The sequence below is a fragment of the Cupressus sempervirens genome, chromosome 2 (assembly GCF_028749045.1).
Source record: "Cupressus sempervirens isolate cs-2001-9-10 chromosome 2, ASM2874904v1, whole genome shotgun sequence".
Lineage (NCBI taxonomy): Eukaryota > Viridiplantae > Streptophyta > Pinopsida > Cupressales > Cupressaceae > Cupressus > Cupressus sempervirens.
Genome location: NC_143119.1, coordinates 565398390 through 565405821, shown reverse-complemented (window position 1 = coordinate 565405821; position 7432 = coordinate 565398390).

Below are 7432 nucleotides of genomic sequence, written 5' to 3'. Positions count from 1 at the left end.
ACCAAGCAACGCCGGAGTGCTAGACAAGGGCTCACGTTTAGATCAAGTTTTAAAACCACCAAAAACACACGCCATGGATCGGCAACCGCTGCCTCACCTTTTCCAAAATTGAGTCATCGGAAAACATGATCTAAAGGAGAGCCGAGGAAAAGCACTGAGATCGCTTCATGCCCCTTTCATTCATTCAACATCGGCATACACCGTTTGAAAACCCAACAATCCGATCCGCCTAGACACCAATGTTGAATGAATGAAAGGGGCACGGGAGAGGCTCGCGGCAACAACCTCTCCTATATAAGCTATTAGTGCGAGGCTCGCTCTGCATTAGAAATCTGCGACAGCGCGGACAACTCCCTTAAAAATCCAATTCAATGAAAAATGTGACCAAACAGTCATCCACGACACCGTTTTTGGAGCTCGCCCAGATCGGCTCGGCCAGAATGGCTCGGCCAGATCGGCTCGGCTAGATCGGCTCGGCCAGCATGGTGACTTGCTGACTCGGTGAGAGTACTTCGAACTGTCAAGAACAAAGGCCAATCTAACATGCAAACTCTGCTACTGCGCAAACATAGGTTGCAATTATAGAGAAATTGCAAGGCCGTCACAATGGCCCGAGGCCAATGCTCTGACTACTAAGTCAATTTTCTCTTGCAATCGCCATGCCGCCGTTCACAGAGAGATCTCCCCATTCACTTGTGACGACGCACAATTCAAGTGCTAGACGCGAGCTCGCCCTTGAAAGGCCGCGTTCCAAGACATCCCGATGACACATTGGAACGACAACCGCTGTCGAACCATTCCCAATGTTGTGCCGATCGAGTTGGCACAGAGGCGATCTTAGGGAACTCCCGCGTATCGATCGGGAAGTGCTTTCATACCCATCTCTCACAAAAACCAATGTTAGCTGAACAATTTTATAATCCAAGGCTCGAATCCATCGATATCGTCGGCACTGGGTCTATATTCAAAGGCCACGGAGAGGTTCCGATAAAAGAAGCTCCCATGCTCGCTTGCACAAACATCCCCAAATGCTAGACGCAAGCTCCCGCACTTAGCATCGCTCTCCAGATCACCGCAATGACACATTGGAACGACAACCGCTGTCGAACAACTCCCGAATTTGTGCCGATGGAGTGAGAAACGAGAGCCAGATCGGGTCGACGAAAACGGCTAAGCCAGATCGGGTCGGCCAGCATGGCTCGGCCACCATTTTTTGCCGAGAGCTTTCGATATTAAAGCTCCCATGTAGCCGCGATAAGTACACCATGACAAATTGCTAGAGCGCCGAGCACCCATAGCAAATTGCCATTATACCAAGCAACGCCGGAGTGCTAGACAAGGGCTCACGTTTAGATCAAGTTTTAAAACCACCAAAAACACACGCCATGGACAAGGGCTCCCGCACTTAGCATCGCTCTCCAGATCACCGCAATGACACATTGGAACGACAACCGCTGTCGAACAACTCCCGAATTTGTGCCGATGGAGTGAGAAACGAGAGCCAGATCGGGTCGACGAAAACGGCTAAGCCAGATCGGGTCGGCCAGCATGGCTCGGCCACCATTTTTCGCCGAGAGCTTTCGATATTAAAGCTCCCATGTAGCCGCGATAAGTACACCATGACAAATTGCTAGAGCGCCGAGCACCCATAGCAAATTGCCATTATACCAAGCAACGTCGGAGTGCTAGACAAGGGCTCACATTTAGATCAAGTTTTAAAACCACCAAAAACACACGCCATGGATCGGCAACCGCTGCCTCACCTTTTCCAAAATTGAGTCATCGAAAAACATGATCTAAAGGAGAGCCGAGGAAAAGCACTGAGATCGCTTCATGCCCCTTTCATTCATTCAACATCGGCATACACCGTTTGAAAACCCAACAATCCGATCCGCCTAGACACCAATGTTGAATGAATGAAAGGGGCACGGGAGAGGCTCGCGGCAACAACCTCTCCTATATAAGCTATTAGTGCGAGGCTCGCTCTGCATTAGAAATCTGCGACAGCGCGGACAACTCCCTTAAAAATCCAATTCAATGAAAAATGTGACCAAACAGCCATCCACGACACCGTTTTTGGAGCTCGCCCAGATCGGCTCGGCCAGAATGGCTCGCCCAGATCGGCTCGGCCAGCATGGCTCGCCCAGATCTGCTCGGCCAGCTTGGCTCGGCCAGCATGGCTCGCCCAGATCGGCTCGGCCAGATCGGGTCGGCCAGCATGGTGACTTGGTGACTCGGTGAGAGTACTTGGAACCGTCAAGAACAAAGGCCAATCTTACATGCAAACTTTGCTACTGCGCAAACATAGGTTGCAATTATAGAGAAATTGCAAGGCCGTCACAATGGACCGAGGCCAATGCTCCGACTACTAAGTCAATTTTCTCTTGCAATCGCCATGCCGCCGTTCACAAAGAGATCTCCCCATTCACTTGTGACGACGCACAATCCAAGTGCTAGACGCGAGCTCGCCCTTGAAAGGCCGCGTTCCAAGACATCCCGATGACACATTGGAATGACAACCACTGTCGAACCATTCCCAATGTTGTGCCGATCGAGTTGGCACAGAGGCGACCAAATAGCCATCCACGACACCGTTTTTGGAGCTCGGCCAGATCGGCTCGGCCAGAACGGCTAGCCCAGATCAGCTCGGCCAGCATGGCTCGGCCAGAACAGCTCGGCCAGCATGGCTCGGCAAGAACGGCTCGCCCAGATCGGCTCGGCCAGAACGGCTCGGCCAGCATGGCTCGGCCAGAACGGCTCGCCCAGATCGGCTCGGCCATCATGGCTCGGCCAGAACGGCTCGGCCAGCATGGCTCGGCCAGAACGGCTCGCCCAGATCGGCTCGGCCATCATGGCTCGCCCAGAACGGCTCGGCCAGCATGGCTTGGCCAGAACGGGTCGCAAAGATCGGCTCACCCAGAACGGGTCGCCCAGATCGGCTCGGCCAGAATGGCTCGCCCAGATCGGCTCGGCCAGCATGGCTTGCCCAGAACGGCTCGGCCAGATCGGGTCGGCCAGAATGGCTCACCCAGATCGGCTCGGCCAGCATGGCTCGGCCAGAACGGCTCGGCCAGATCGGGACGGTGACTTGATGAACGCACTTAGAGAGTCGGCTTGGCGGGGTGACTTGATGAAAGGACTTAAAGAGTCGACTTGGCGGGGTGACTCGATGAACGAACTTAGAGGGTCGACTTTGTGGGGTGACTCGATGAACGGACCTAAAGAGTTGACTTGGTGAGAGTACTCGGTGGGGTGACCTGATGAACAGACTTAGAGAGTCGACTTGGTGAGAGTCCTTGGTGGGCCGACCTGGTTGGGTGACTTCGTGAACTGACTTAAAGAGTCGACTTGGTGGGGTGACTTGATGAACGGACTTCAAGGGTCGACTTGGCGAGGTGACTTGATGAACGGTCCTAAAGAGTTGACTTGGTGAGAGTACTTGGTGTGGTGACTTGATGAAAAGACTTAAAGAGTCGAATTGGTGAGAGTACTTGGTGGGGTGACTTGATGAACGCACTTGAAGGGTCGACCTGGTGGGGTGACTTTATGAACGGACCTAAAGAGTTGACGTGGTGAGAGTGCTTGGTGGGGTGACTTGATGAACATAGTTAAAGAGTCGACTTGGTGAGAGTAGTTGGTCGGGTGACTTGATGAACGCACTCGAAGAATCGACTTGGTTAGAGTACTTGGTGGGGTGACTTGATGAACGGACTTAAAGATTCGACTTCGTGGGCCGACCTGGCGGGGTGACTTGATGAACGGACTTAGAGAGTCGACTTGGTGAGAGTACTTGGTGACTTGGTGGGCCAACCTGGCCGGGTGACTTGATGAACAAACTTAAAGAGTCGACTTGGCGAGAGTACTCGGTGGGCTGACCTGGTCACGTGACTTGATGAACGGACTTAAAGATTCGACTTGGTGGGTCGACCTGGCGGGGTGACTTGATGAACGGACTTAGAGAGTCGACTTGGTGGGTCGAGCTAGCGGGGTGACTTGGTGAGAGTACTTGGTGGGCTGACCTGGCAGGGTGACTTGATGAACGATCTTAGAGAGTCGACTTTGTGAGAGTACTTGGTGGGTCGAACTGGCGGGGTGACTTGATGAACGAACTTAAAGAGTCGACCTGGTGAGAGAACTTGGTGGGCCGAGCTGGCGGGGCGAATTGATGAACGAACCTAAAGAGTCGACTTTGTGAGAGTACATGGTGGGCCGACCTGGCGGGGTGAGTTGATGACCGAACTTAAAGGGTCGACTTGGTGAGAGTACTTGGTGGGCCGACCTGGCGGGGCGACTTGATGAACAAACTTAAAGAGTCGACTTGGTGAGAGTACTCGGTGGGGTGACCTGATGAACAAACCTAAAGAGTCGACCTGGTGAGAGTACTTGGTGGGCCGACCTGGCGAGGTGACTTGGTGAGCAAACTTAAAGAGTCGACTTGGTGAGAGCAGTTGGTGGGCTGACCTGGCGGGGTGACTTGATGAACGAACTTAAAGAGTCGACCTGGTGGGCCGACTTGGCAGAGTGACTTCATGAACGAACTTAAAGAGTCCACTTGGTGGGCCGACCTGGCGGGGTGACTTGATGAACGAACTTAAAGAGTCGACTCGGTGAGAGTAATTTGTGGGCTGACCTGGCGGGGTGGCTTGATGAATGAACTTAAAGAGTCGACTTGGTGGGGTGACTTGATGAACCCACTTGAAGGGTCGACTTGGTGGGGTGACTCTATGAACGGACCTAAAGAGTTGACTTGGTGAGAGTACTTGGTGGGGTGACTCGACGAAAGGACTTAAAGAGTCGACTTGGTGAGAGTACTTGGTGGCTCGACTTTATGAGCAGACTTAAAGAGTCCACTTGGTGAGAGTGGGCCTAACGGGGCGAGTTGGTGGGGCGACTTGGCGAGCGGTATTAGAGAGCCGACGTGGTGAGGCGACTCGGCGAGTTGGTTCGTTGAGATGACATGGTGAGCTGACTTGGCGAGTCGACCTGGTGAGCGAACTTAAAGAGTCGACTTGGCAACGTACTCAAGTCGACTTGGTGAGGCGACCTGGCGAGCGGGCTCAAAGAGTCAACATGGTGAGGCGACTCATGGTGAGGAGCTATCCTTGAGGCGACTTGGTGGGCCTACTTGATTAGTCGACTTGGTGAGCCGACCTGACGAGCTGACACGGTGAGCGGGCTTAAAGAGGCGACGACTTGGTGGGGTAACTCGGCAAGCCAACTTCTCGAGGCGAGATGGTGAGTCGACTTGGTGAGCTGACTTGGTGAGCGCACTTAAAGAGTCAACTTTGTGAGGTGACTCGGCGAGTTAGCCCGCTGATGCAACTTGGGCGGGCTGACCTGGCGAACGAACTTAAAGAGGCGACTTGGGCGGGCTGACCTGGTGAGCGAACTTAAAGAGTTGACTTGGCAACGTACTTGAACAACCGACTTGGTGAGCTGACATGGTGAGTGGGCTTAGAGAAGCAACTCGGCGGGGCGACTTGATGAACGGACTTAAAGGGTCGACTTGGCGGGGTGACTCGATGAACGGACCTAAAGAGTTGACTTGGTGAGAGTACTTGGCGGGGTGAACTGATGAACGGACTTAAAGAGTCGACTTGGTGGGAGTACTTGGTGGGCCAACTTGATGAACGGACTTATAGAGTCGACTTGGTGAGAGTAGTTGTTCTGGTGACTTGATGAACGCACTTAGAGAGTCGGCTTGGCGGGGTGACTTGATGAAAGGACTTAAAGAGTCGACTTGGCGGGGTGACTCGATGAACGAACTTAGAGGGTCGACTTTGCGGGGTGACTCGATGAACGGACCTAAAGAGTTGACTTGGTGAGAGTACTCGGTGGGGTGAACTGATGAACAGACTTAGAGAGTCGACTTGGTGAGAGTCCTTGGTGGGCCGACTTGGTTGGGTGACTTCGTGAACTGACTTAAAGAGTCGACTTGGTGGGGTGACTTGATGAACGGACTTCAAGGGTCGACTTGGCGAGGTGACTTGATGAACGGTCCTAAAGAGTTGACTTGGTGAGAGTACTTGGTGTGGTGACTTGATGAAAAGACTTAAAGAGTCGAATTGGTGAGAGTACTTGGTGGGGTGACTTGATGAACGCACTTGAAGGGTCGACCTGGTGGGGTGACTTTATGAACGGACCTAAAGAGTTGACGTGGTGAGAGTGCTTGGTGGGGTGACTTGATGAACATAGTTAAAGAGTCGACTTGGTGAGAGTAGTTGGTCGGGTGACTTGATGAACGCACTCGAAGAATCGACTTGGTTAGAGTACTTGGTGGGGTGACTTGATGAACGGACTTAAAGATTCGACTTGGTGGGCCGACCTGGCGGGGTGAATTGATGAACGGACTTAGAGAGTCGACTTGGTGAGAGTACTTGGTGACTTGGTGGGCCGACCTGGCCGGGTGACTTGATGAACAAACTTAAAGAGTCGACTTGGCGAGAGTACTCGGTGGGCTGACCTGGTCACGTGACTTGATGAACAGACTTAAAGATTCGACTTGGTGGGCCGACCTGGCGGGGTGACTTGATGAACGGACTTAGAGAGTCGACTTGGTGGGTCGAGCTAGCGGGGTGACTTGGTGAGAGTACTTGGTGGGCTGACCTGGCAGGGTGACTTGATGAACGATCTTAGAGAGTCGACTTTGTGAGAGTACTTGGTGGGTCGAACTGGCGGGGTGACTTGATGAACGAACTTAAAGAGTCGACCTGGTGAGAGAACTTGGTGGGCCGAGCTGGCGGGGCGAATTGATGAACGAACCTAAAGAGTCGACTTTGTGAGAGTACGTGGTGGGCCGACCTGGCGGGGTGAGTTGATGACCGAACTTAAAGGGTCGACTTGGTGAGAGTACTTGGTGGGCCGACCTGGCGGGGCGACTTGATGAACGAACTTAAAGAGTCGACTTGGTGAGAGTACTCGGTGGGGTGACCTGATGAACAAACCTAAAGAGTCGACCTGGTGAGAGTACTTGGTGGGCCGACCTGGCGGGGTGACTTGGTGAGAAAACTTAAAGAGTCGACTTGGTGAGAGCAGTTGGTGGGCTGACCTGGCGGGGTGACTTGATGAACGGGGCGAGTTGGTGGGGCGAGTTGGTGGGGTGACTTGGCGAGCGGTATTAGAGAGCCGACGTGGTGAGGCGACTCGGCGAGTTGGTTCGTTGAGATGACATGGTGAGCTGACTTGGTGAGTCGACCTGGCGAGCGAACTTAAAGAGTCGACTTGGCAACGTACTCGAGTCGACTTGGTGAGGCGACTCATGGTGAGGAGCTATCCTTGAGGCGACTTGGTGGGCCTACTTGATTAGTCGACTTGGCGAGCCGAACTGACGAGCTGACACGGTGAGCGGGCTTAAAGAGGCGACGACTTGGTGGGGTAACTCGGCAAGCCAACTTATCGAGGCGAGATGGTGAGTCGACTTGGTGAGCTGACT